Here is a 12268-nt window from a genome sequence, read left to right as displayed (position 1 = left end):
ATAACATTTTTCACGGTGGGTGTCCGGCTCACCAGAATGTACATACCGGAAGTGTCTCATGTCCAAACGGAACGAGGAGACGACAGTAAAAAGTTACTGTCGTGCCTTCGTCTCCGAAAGAAGATCTCCAGCGGTGAAACGTCCAATCATACGGATGTGAATTCGATCCCCAGTAACCAAATGGGGCGAATTCACCAAATGTTTTACACTACCAGAGTAGTGAGGTAAAATCCAAGTATTATATCATTTATTTTTCAGGATTAAAGTGTCCCAATGTAAAATTGTCATCATGTGTAGTATGCAAAATAAGTGAATAAATTGCTCTTCATTGCAATTTCAATAGGAAACAGTTTCCATATCTTTTCATTGTAGTTAGTCCAGTATGCCCATGGAATTTAAGTTGTCACTTCCCAGTCCTATTGTGGAGTCAAAAATTTGTATCCATGAATGAGTCGTCCCCCGTAACCTTAAATTTTCATGCCCCGTTCATCCCTGTGTTCATTTGATGCGCCGATATATAATTTTTGATTTTCTTTATATAATTATTTTCATCGTTTTCGAACTGATCACCCCTGAGATAAATGCTAGTCTGGGACTCAGGAGGTGGGCGGGTGCAATATGTGCGTATATACTAAATAGTACTTCTTCCATGTACATTGTACCGAAGAAACTCGAAATCCAATTATAAAATTGTGAATTATATACAATAAAATATAATAACAGTAATAATAATAATAATAATAATAATAATAATAATAATAATAATAATAACAATAATAATAGGGTCCTAGGGGTCAACCTGGGAGGGGTCTTTACGACCCTGGCAAATGGGAGTGAAATACGTCATTGCGGCCATCTGCATTAAGCATGAAAATCCAACTACCTCTTTCACTCCAACTCCAGCACGTAACCTAAAAAGGGTGCCCCTGTTAAGCCGAGCAACCCAGTGGAAGGTTGGGTAACCAATCCTAGCGGGAAACCGGTTCGGTGAACCGATCAGGCTCACAACCTTGGTAGTACCTTGGGCGGTGCGAAATATCACCGACCACAGTCTACAGTTTTTCAACTGTGAAAAGCATGGAGGAAATTTCAGCTAAAGCTACTCCCCCAGGTGGTAACCAATCCACCGTCGTCTTGTACGGATTCTGGAGAGCCTGCACCGACATGCTCGGAGGTATCGGAGACTCCACGAAAGATCAAACATAGAGCCAATAATTTCTTTGCTACGTTTAACGCCAATTCTCTCCAGAAGGTTGCAGCTCACATATATTCTATCTGAACAGCAAATTTTGATTGCAGAAATTCAGGAAACGAGATTAACCGATGAGCAGGCCTTTGAATCTGAAGGTTACAGGATCTTTAAGGGTAAACCTGACAAACGTGTCATACAAACAGTCCCCCATCTCGGCACAGGATTTGTAGTCAACAAAAGATTCTGAACTCAATCACAAATTCCACCTCTGTGAATAGCACTCTCTCTACTCTGTCCCTTCGAAGCACAAACATGATGTGTACTATTGTGAACGTGCATGCGCCGATCAACCAAGCGAACAAGAGAGACCCGGAGGGAACTGATATATTCTGGGAAGAACTTGAGGATATTTTATCCAAGATTCCAGACAAACATACCATCATCTTGCTTGGAGATTTCAACAGGTAGGCAAAGAGAGAAAGTTCCGAAACATCGCTGGAAACTATCCTGCTCACCAGAGAACAAATCGTAATGGAGCAAGGCTAATAGAGATGTGTAAGGCATTTACCCTCGTAATGAAATCTACTGCTTTCAAAGACCTGCCCAAGAAACAGAAGACCTGGAAATCCCCAAATCCCCACCCTGGTGAATTCAAGAATGGTCATGTCGCGATCGCGGTTCAGTGCCATTTCGTCCAGGTGCCATTTCGTCCGGCAATAAATTTCCTTGCAAAACGTGCCATTTCGTCCAGGTCGGTTTTACAAATTATTACACAAGTTAATGAGTGCCATCTCGTCCAGACGAAATGTTGACAAGGGTTGAGGCAGTGCAGGTAGTCGGAGGTCAATGACCCCTGTGCTTACGTGACAACTGGCTGTGAGATTTCCCACCTACCCCTGCTGTGACATTCCATTCCTCCCCTCCCCACCTTTGTTTATGAACAGAGACTTCATTCGTTCGAATGATCTCTATGATTTAACATCTTTGTTAATTATGGAGTTTTCAACCATCACAAGGGGCCAACCTAGTTATTACTTAACGGGTATCTGTATACGGTTAAGAATGAGAAGAACTGCGGTGAAGTTGTGTGGCGTTGTGTTAAACGTTCTTGCAGTGAAGAAGTGTTTAATATAAACCGTGAAATTATTAAAGAAGAGATCCATAATACGTATGTTCCTGATGTGGCTGCACAAGAAGTCCACAAGGCTATGACACAGGGAAAGAAGAGAGCCCGTGAAGAAACTGATAAATCCATTTCACAGGTAGGTTTATATTTTTATTAGTGACAATATTTACGCCCCAGACTCTAGGACTCCGCCCCACTGCCTTTTAAATGGGCATATGTTAATTTGAGTTTGAATTCCTTGCAAATCCTGAGGCTGAAGGCCGAAGGAAGTAAACTAGCGAAGCGAGCTTACATTCTGCGAGCGACGTCTTGCTCGACAGACAGACAGACAGACAGACAGACAGACAGACAGACAGACAGACAGACAGACAGACAGACAGACAGACAGACAGACAGACAGACAGACAGACAGACAGACAGACAGACAGACAGACAGACAGACAGACATTGAGATAAAGTTCGATTCCGCTTCTACGATGTATAAAACATGAAATTATGCCAAAATTTCACTATTCCAAGAAATGTATAGACAGAACTCTTATTTTATTTATATATAGAGTATAGTTAGTTCCTTTTGGTTTCAGATTTTTGAAGACGAATTCAAACCTCTTCTACAATCCGGATTTGAACTAGTTACTAGAATTCCTCAATTATATAACTGCAAGTCTACTCTGCATAGACAGCGAAGGAATGCTCAGGGAATTCAGGCTGAACCCGATCATCGAGATGAAGTTGAGTTGGATTCAGAAAGTTTGAAGATGGCAGATGGAAATAATTTCTTACTAACTGACGACCTGATGGTGAGCGGATGCTTATATTTGCCAGTTCCACAGGAAAAACTGCATTGAAAGAAAATAAGAATATTTTCATGGATGGCACCTTTAAGAGTGATAGCAAACAACTTTCTCAGTTGTACACCATCCATGTAGATTTAGGAAGCACTGTGGAAGAAGCAAACGTAACCACCGTAGTTTTCGCATTACTTCCTGACAAGAGAAAGTCAACTTACATTCGCCTGTTTAACGCCATTCTTCGGGTGATACCAGACTGGTCCCCTGAGACAGTAAACGCAGATTTCGAAGCTGGAGTGATCGAGACAATCAACACTGTATTTCCTGCTGCAGAATTTCATGGGTGCTTTTTTCATTTTTCACAAAGTCTATGGAGGAATGTACAAAACCTTGGGTTTGCCAAAGATTACAACACACGCCAGGAAAGACGAGTCTCCGCGAGAATGTGCGCTGCCCTGGCCTTTTTAAAGACGACAGATGTGGAGGAAGGCTGGCTACACATCCACAATGTTGCTGTAGCACTTGAGAAACTCATTTAGTTTTTTGACTATTTCGTTGACCAATGGTTAGAAAACCCTCATTTCCCAACTGATGCATGGAATTGTACCGGCAGGCGACATCGTACCAACAACGCTGTGGAAGTATGGAATCATCGCTTGAATGCAATCGTACGCAAACCACACCCTCGAATAAAACACCTAATTATGACACTCAAGAAATAAGCAGAATATTCTGACACGAAAATCATCAGGATTGACCTAAATTTAGAAGGTCTAAAGAAGAGAAACAAGTACATTGTAATGGACAACAGAATAGAAAGAGCCATTGAAAAATTGGAGAAGTCACGAGACATTGAAAAGTGTTTGAGGAACGTCTCCTATATAATTAAAATAGATTAAAAGGAACAAAAAAGTTACTGATTTGCATCATCGGACAACGCATTAGCTGCTGCATACATTGTACATACTGTATATATTTGTAAATAGACACAAAACTTGACAAGGCTGAAAGGCCGCTTTTTGCATTGCCAGGTTTGGTTTGTGTTTTTATCAAACTTTTGGAGTAATGTGAAAATTGCCTGAACGTGACTTCATGGCAGTCTCGAGGAACGCAGTTAATAGTGAGTATATTATCTTATATTTAATTCCATTAGGAATTTTTTGTCCAGTGAACTACTTTTTTATTAGAAGTCCGATTTTGATGATTGAGGTGTCAATTAAAGGGAATTTTCCCTAGATGTTTCGAAATGACATGATTTCCCTAAATTCCCTTAGGGCTCCATCCTCAAAGCCCTTCAAAGTCCCCATGTAATTTTAATGAATAAACAAGTATTCCTGCTTGATATATGACAAGATATTTATTTAAATAGATGTTTTAGTAATGCAACTTTGGATTTATTTTAATTATCACCTGGTTTGTGAAAATATTTGTTTTTATTCTCACTATGTTGTTTTCATTTTAAGCATTTCATTGTAAAACATAGTTGACTGGTGGCAAACGAGCGGAGCGAGTAACGTCCATTATTACAAACATTAAAAAATTAGTTATTTCTAACAAGGAACACAATGAAATGAAACAGTTATTGTAGACCTGTCAAACTGTCAATCATAGGTGTTTGGACGAAATAGCACTAGTGGGCCGCTAGAGAGTTAACCACCTGCCTCTGTTCATGGAATTTGGACGAAATAGCACCTGGACGAAATGGCACCAGGACGAAATGGCACGACACGGTGATCGCACGGAAGGCTCAAAAAGAAATTCAGAATGTGAAAGTTCTAAGAAATGCAAAACTGGACTCAGATCACGATCTATCCAGGATAAAAATCAAACTGGTCCCGAGAAACACAAGGAGAGTTCGAGCCAAAAAGATTGAAAGATCTGATAGAGAAAAATACGATCTAACCATGAGTTCACGCAGAAACTACAATCCGTGGATGGAGAGAAATGGGAACAACTTCGCGAGGCCCTGGTCGAAACAGCTAAAATGACGATTCAGCTTACTAAGCCCACGAGGCATGCTTGCTGGAACAGTGAATGCGATGCAGCGATAAGGCAAAGACTGTTCGCCTGGCGGAAATGGAACTCGCTAAAGAACCAAGTCAACTGGACAAACTTCTTGAATGAGAGAAAGTTTGCAGCAAAAACCATTCGCAGCGTTAAACGTGCTTTTGTTAAACACCAGCTGGCTCATATTGAGCAGTATTTCAAGAAGAAAAATACACGCGACTTTTATAAAATATTTAAAAGCAACTTGAGGAAATACGACACGCCGAGTCTGCATTTAAGAGATTCCAATGGAAACTAGCTCATAACGACAAGGAAAACTGCCGGGTCATTGCAAAATACTTTGAATACCTTATTAACTGCGAGGTCGCAATATCCAGATTCACATTTGAAAGTAAAACACAAGTCCACCCACAATCAGCCCCGCCGGGCTGAGTGGCTCAGACGGTTGAGGCGCTGGCCTTCTAACACCAACTTGGCAGGTTCGATCCTGGCTCAGTCCGGTGGTATTGGAAGGTGCTGAAGTACATCAGCCTCATGTCGGTAGATATTATTATTATTATTATTATTATTATTATTATTATTATTATTATTATTATTATTATTATTAGAATCAGCCCCACCCACGAAAGAGGAAATCAGACAGATTATCCAATCCTTGAAAAACAATAAAGCGCCGGGTGAAGATTCGATAATAGCTGAATTGTGGAAGATTGCTGGTGACAATGCAGTGGAGAAATTAACGGACATCAGACATGAAATCTGGAACACCGAAGGACTTCCAAGTGATTGGACATCTGCCTTAATCCACCCACTTCATAAGAAAGGCGACAAGTCGGATGTTAACAATTATCGCGGCATCTCCCTCCTACTCATAACCTACAAAATTATCTCGAAAGCTCTTCAAATCAGGGCAGAAGAAGAGCTAGATCCAGAGCTGGGTGATTACCAAGGATGTTTCAGGAAAGGACGGTCATGTGTGGAGCAGATTATGAATCTGAAATCTGTCCTTTCATATCTTAAACTAAGGAGCAAGCCTTTGGTCGTAACGTTCATGGACTTTAAAAGAAGGTCTATGATTCAATTGACAGAACAACCTCAATTCATGGCATGGACTGTAAAACAAGAGCGATCATCCAACATACTCTCACCAACACTATCGTAAAAGTGAAGTTCAGAGGAGAGACTTCAGATGCCTTTGAAACACGCACAGGAGTTAGGCAGGGAGAGGGTCTCTCTCCTCTGTTGTTCAACTGCGTTCTTGAGAAAGTGATCCGTGAATGGCGCAGAGAAATGAGTCATGAAGGTGTCGAAAGCGGAGTCAGACTAGGCCACAAGAACAAGAACCTTTCAATTGACTGTCTAGCATTTGCAGACGATCTTGCGTTTTTCGCTTGTTCCTTGGATGTGGCCACGAAGCAGATCAACCAACTTCAAACACAAGCTGCAAAGGAGGGCCTCCAGATCTCCTTCGAGAAAACGAAATTCATTACAAATATCAAACTGGCGTGAAGTGAGCTAGAAACGACTCACGGAGAAGTCAAGCGGGTTGAAAAATTTAAGTATCTTGGTGAATGGATAGAACCTAATATGTCCGGAAAAGAAGCCTTTGCATCTCACATGAACAAAATTGAAATGGCTTACCATCTGAATAAAAATGTCTATAACAGAAGATCTATATCTCTGAAAGCAAAAATCAAACACTATTACACTGCCATCCGGCTAGAGGCTCTATATGCAGCGGAATGTCTCGCCATGAACAAAGAAGCATGATGGAGAAAATGGAGGCAAAGGAAAGGAAGATTATGAGGAAAATCGTAGGTCCAGTCAAAGATAACGGCGAGTTTAGGAGACGGCACAACCAGCAGTTGTACTCGCATGTGGAGAAAATAACCGACGTAATGCGGAAAAGGAGGATTACTTTTTATGGACACATGGCCCGAATGAAGTCAGCACGGTTAACCAACCGCATTTTCCCTTTCCTCCAAGAGGAAAAGGCAAAGGGGGCATGGCTCAGTGAGGTGCAGAAAGATCTGCAGGAGATTGGGATCTCATTTGAAGATATCCAGGAGCGTGACCCACTTTTAAGAAAAAAACTCCAAGAACATCAGAGTTTCCAACCAAAGCCAAAGCTGAAAACTGGATAGGCATGGACGAAAGAGCGAAAGGAGCAACAATGTATACGAATGAAGGAATACCGGACCAACAATAAAGCTCAAAGGAAACAGCTGAAATGACTTGGTTCTTAGCTGGCCGAAACGAAACAAGAATAATAAATTAATAATAATAATAATAATAATAATAATAATAATAATGGGCCGATGACCTTCGATGTTAGGCCCCTTAAAACACCAAGCATCATCACCAAGTAATAATAATAATAATAATAATAATAATAATAATAATAATAATAATAATAATTGTACCGGGCGGTACACCTCCATGCCGCTTATTTAAAATTTGCGCCAGTTGAAACTCCTCTGCTGGAGGAAGTCTGAACTTTATCTACGGTATTAATTTTCTACTTTCTCAGAAGATGTCACTACCTGGAAATTTTGGAGTTTTTGAACTGTGTCATTTTCGACGTATTTTTGTTTTGCTTGTAATAAGAAGTGTGAACTTTCTCTTCTAGAGGACACTACTGAAGATCAACAATAGTGCACCCTAGTGCGGAGTGAAAGAACTGTTTTTTTGGAGAAAATTTAATTTCAAAAGGTTGTTCTTTGCTAAATTTCTTTCTGTCATTCTTTAAGTTGGCAATATTAACCCTTTCTTTCCCCTTCTTTTGAATTTAGCCAATCCCGAATTTCTTGAATTAATTTTCCACCAATTATGTGTTTCTTCTTCATATTGTGTAGGGGTTTTCTTGGTTAGCCAATAAAGTTTTTGTGGGAGGGTGTTCTCATTCCCCAAACGCCTCGAACTTTCCGCGAGAGTATATAAACTGCTGATTTTGGGGTCTCCGGGCCACTTCTCTTCCATCTTTTCGTGTGTAAAGTACATAGAAGGGGGCGAGAAGCGCCTCTTTCTTCGGCGGCAGTCAACAACCAGGTAATGGCCGATTAATTACTTCTTTTCTTGCTTGCTCAGCAGTTTAACTCTCGGGGCGGGTCCGAAGTTTTTCCATTATGTAACCTTCCTTAAAATGTAAAGAAACTTGTACCTATTCTATCTTTTAAACTACATATTGGGATAGAGAGTGCTTAACCCTCTCGAGCTCCCACTCATATTGTTTTGAGGTGAACTTATTTTCTCAACCTATTCTTCCTTAACATTATGTAAATTTGCTTCTTTTCTAAAGTCACCTCCGTAGTATGGGATTAGCCCTTGCATCAGTGGCCTAGAGCCAAATTAGGTTTTGAAACAAAAACATTAGGAGTGCAGATCGCCTCCTCTCAAACTGTTATTTTAGAGGTCATGTAATTACCCTTTTTCATTTAATAGACCTCAGTAGGTTGGGTATGTTACCCCTGTGTCTATGTCCTGAGAGGACAACTTGAAGGTGGAGTTTGGTGTGGCCTTTGAGAGGCTTAAAGTTTGAGAGCGTGTGGCTCTTTCTTGAAAATTAAGTGTTGTATGCCTCGAGGAGGCTTTTCTGTGTAATTTGGAGCAAGTGCTCTTGAACATGAATGGGGTTTTCGGCCCCTCTGGTAAAACTTATTTTGGAGTAAAGTTGGGCTAATTGCCCTAGAAGTGTGAATTCGGGGCTCGAAGCCCAAATACTGTAAATACTGTAATTGCACCTTTTGTTGCCTTGCTACTCTGTACCTGCCGTAATTGTTATTTATTAATTTTGAAAAGAAAATATAACCTTGTTAAATTTTAAATTAATTTTACTTTCGTAGCTTGAGACCTGTTCACCACCCCGCACCTTCTTTCACCTCTAACTACCACAAAAATACGGTAACAATAATAATAATAATTGTACCGGAGGTACACCCGCCCCGTGCATTTAAAACTAGCGCTTTGTAGAAAGCCATCTATAACAGGAAATCTGAAACTCATTTTGGAAATAGTTTGAACATTTCTCGACAAATGTCACTACTATCAAATTAGATGCGCCCTCGGGTGCGAGAATGAACAATTAATTTTTGAAGTAATTTTGTGTGTCAAGGTTTCCTAAACTGAATTGTTTATTGATTGTTTTTGGTATTCTAAAGTTATCAACACTTCTATCTCTTCCCGCCAACTTAATATATTAACCAATAAGAAAATTAGTACATATATTTAAGTAAACAATCGCTGCTTTTTATATTTATTGGATTGTCCAATGGAAATTGGGGGTGTGTTCGGGTTTCTGCCCAGAGAAATCTGGAACCTTCCTCTCCGCTGTAAAAGCTGGGACATTTCGGGTCATGTTGTCTTAGTGATCGCTCCAGTCTAGAGATTCAGAGCGTGTTCATAGAGGAGGCAGATGCTGCCTCGTCCATCTTGGGAAGGCCCATCAGCTCAAGGTAATGGCAGACCGTTTGTAAACATGTAGTAGTCTCAGAAAGATAGTTCGAGGGGAAGGTTTTATATTTTTAGTAATGTAACTTTTATATTTCTCAAATGTAAATTCCAAACAAGTCTAAAGAACTTAACCGAACTAAGGGAATAAAGAGTGAGGTACCCTCTTGTATTCCCTCTCAACTTGGTTCTGAGGTGACTATCATTTTGTAACCTTTAATTCTGTCTCTTAATTTTGTAAACTTTCTCTCCATCTCCATAGTATAGGTTTAGCCTCTGTAACGTCGGGCCATAAGCCCACACATGGTTTTAAGTATTTTCATGGGAATGTCAAGGAGTGCAAGTGTCCGCCTCCTAACATTTCTATTTTTGGCCAGTAACTTTAACCTTTTGTTTTTACCAAAGGCCACGTAGAAGGGGGTTTTGTTACCCCTGTTAAATTCAACTTTATTCATTTCATTTTAAGATAAATCAGACTGTTGAGCCAATAAGACAGTGAATAGAGTTTGCTTTTGTTAAATGTAGGTTGTGCCTTTGATTGGCCTGGAACGTGAAAATTTTAGAGAACAGCCTCCTAAAGTGTAAATCTGTAGAGCAAAGACGCTCTTCCTACTAATGTAAAAATTGGGAGATCGTCTCCTTGACTGTTGGTAGAAAGGAACAGTAGTGCTCATGTAAAATTTGTAATTAGGGAGCTTCAAGCTTAGGTTGTTAATTGGTTGACTATTCTGAATTTTCTAATAACGTTACCCAAGCTCACGAGCTAGACCTTGTACCTGAATGTTGTTATTTGCTTAGCAAAGTGTAAAGTTTGGAAACAAAAGAAAAAAGGAAAAGAAATATAGCTCAAGTTTTAAAGTTTTAAATTAATCCTTAGACTTTTGTGTATCCACCCATTCATGCCCGCACCTTCCTTCATCTCTGCGTTCCATAGAATCCCCGGAATAATAATAATAATAATAATAATAATAATAATAATAATAATAATAATAATAATGCAGATATAGATACACTCATTTTAAAAATTCACCCACCTTTCAACCCTCCACTATTGCGATTTTCCAAAAACAAAAAGTACATATTTCTTTATTTTTAAAGGAGATCCCAAATACTTTTTTCAGGTCTGTAGTATCTTCAGTTTCTGAGATATAAGTATCCTCATTAAGGGCATTCAACCCATTTTTCACTCATTTTCACCCCTCCTATTGGGATTTTACGAAAACAAAAAAATACGTGTTTCTTTATTTTGAAAAGAGATTCTAAATATCAATGTCTACGTCTGTAAACTTTTACAGTTTCGAGATATAGATACACTCATTTTAAAAATTCACCCCCCGTCTTCACCCCCCATTATTTGGATTTTCCAAAAACAAAAAATACGTATTCCTTTATTTTTCTAGGAGGTTCCAAATTTAAATTTTCATGACTGTAACCTCTTCAGTTTTTAAGATATTAGTCTCCTCATAAAAGATGTTCAACCCATTTTCCTCCCTTTTCACCCCCATTCATAGGATTTTCCGAAAACAAAAAAAACGTGTTTTTTTATATTGAAAGGAGATTCTAAGTACCAATTTTTACATCTGTAAACTCTTAAAGTTTTGAGATATAAATAAACCCATTTCAAAAATTCACTCCCTTCCTAGCCCCACTATTTGTATTTTCTAAAAACAAAAAATACAAGTTCCTTGACTTATAAAGGAGATCCCAAATACCGATTTTCAGGTCTGTAACATCTTCAGTTTCTGAGATATAAGGATCCTTGTTGAAGGCATTCAACCATTTTCCTCCCTCTTCACACCCTTCATGGGATTTTCCGAAAACAAAAAAAAATTGTGTTTCTTTATTTCGAAAGGAGATTCTAAGTACCAATTTTTACATCTGTAAAGTTTGAAAGTTTTGAGATATAGATACACTCATTTAAAAAAATCACCCCTCTTTTCACCCCCTATTATTTGGATTTTCTAAAAACAAAAAATAGCCTACGTGTTTCTTGATTTTTAAATGAGGTTCCATATTTAAATTTTTATGATTTTAATATCTTCAGTTTTTGAGATGTAAGTCTCCTCATAAAAGGTGTTCAACCACTTTTCCTCCCTCTTCACCCCCTTCATAGGATTTTCCGAAAACAAAAAATACGTGTTTCTTTATTTTTAAAGGAGATCCCAAATACCGATTTTCAGGTCCGTAACATCTTCAGTTTCTGAGATATAAGGATCCTTATTAAAGGCATTCAACCATTTTTCACCCCTTTTCACCCCTCCTATTGGGATTTTCCGAAAACAAAAAAACATGTTTCTCTATTTTGAAAGTAGATTCTAAGTGCCAATTTTTACATCTGTAAACTTTTAAAGTTTTGAGATATAGATACACTCATTTCAAGAATTCACCCACCTTTCAACCCTCCACTATTTGTATTTTCTAAAAACAAAAAAATACAAGTTCCTTGACTTATAAAGGAGATCCCAAATACCGATTTTCAGGTCTGTAACATCTTGAGTTTCTGAGATATAAGTATCCTCATTAAAGGCATTCAACCCATTTTTCACTCCTTTTCACCCCTCCTGTTGGGATTTTCCGAAAACAAAAATACGTGTTTCTTTATTTTGAAGGGAGATCTAAATACCAATTTCTACGTCTGAAAACTTTTACAGTTTCGAGATATAGATACACTCATTTTAAAAATTCACCCCTCCTTATTTGGATTTT

This window comes from Anabrus simplex, chromosome 2 (assembly GCF_040414725.1).
Source record: "Anabrus simplex isolate iqAnaSimp1 chromosome 2, ASM4041472v1, whole genome shotgun sequence".
Taxonomy (NCBI): domain Eukaryota; kingdom Metazoa; phylum Arthropoda; class Insecta; order Orthoptera; family Tettigoniidae; genus Anabrus; species Anabrus simplex.
The sequence above is the reverse complement of the archived record's forward strand: the minus strand, read 5'-3'. Positions refer to the sequence as shown.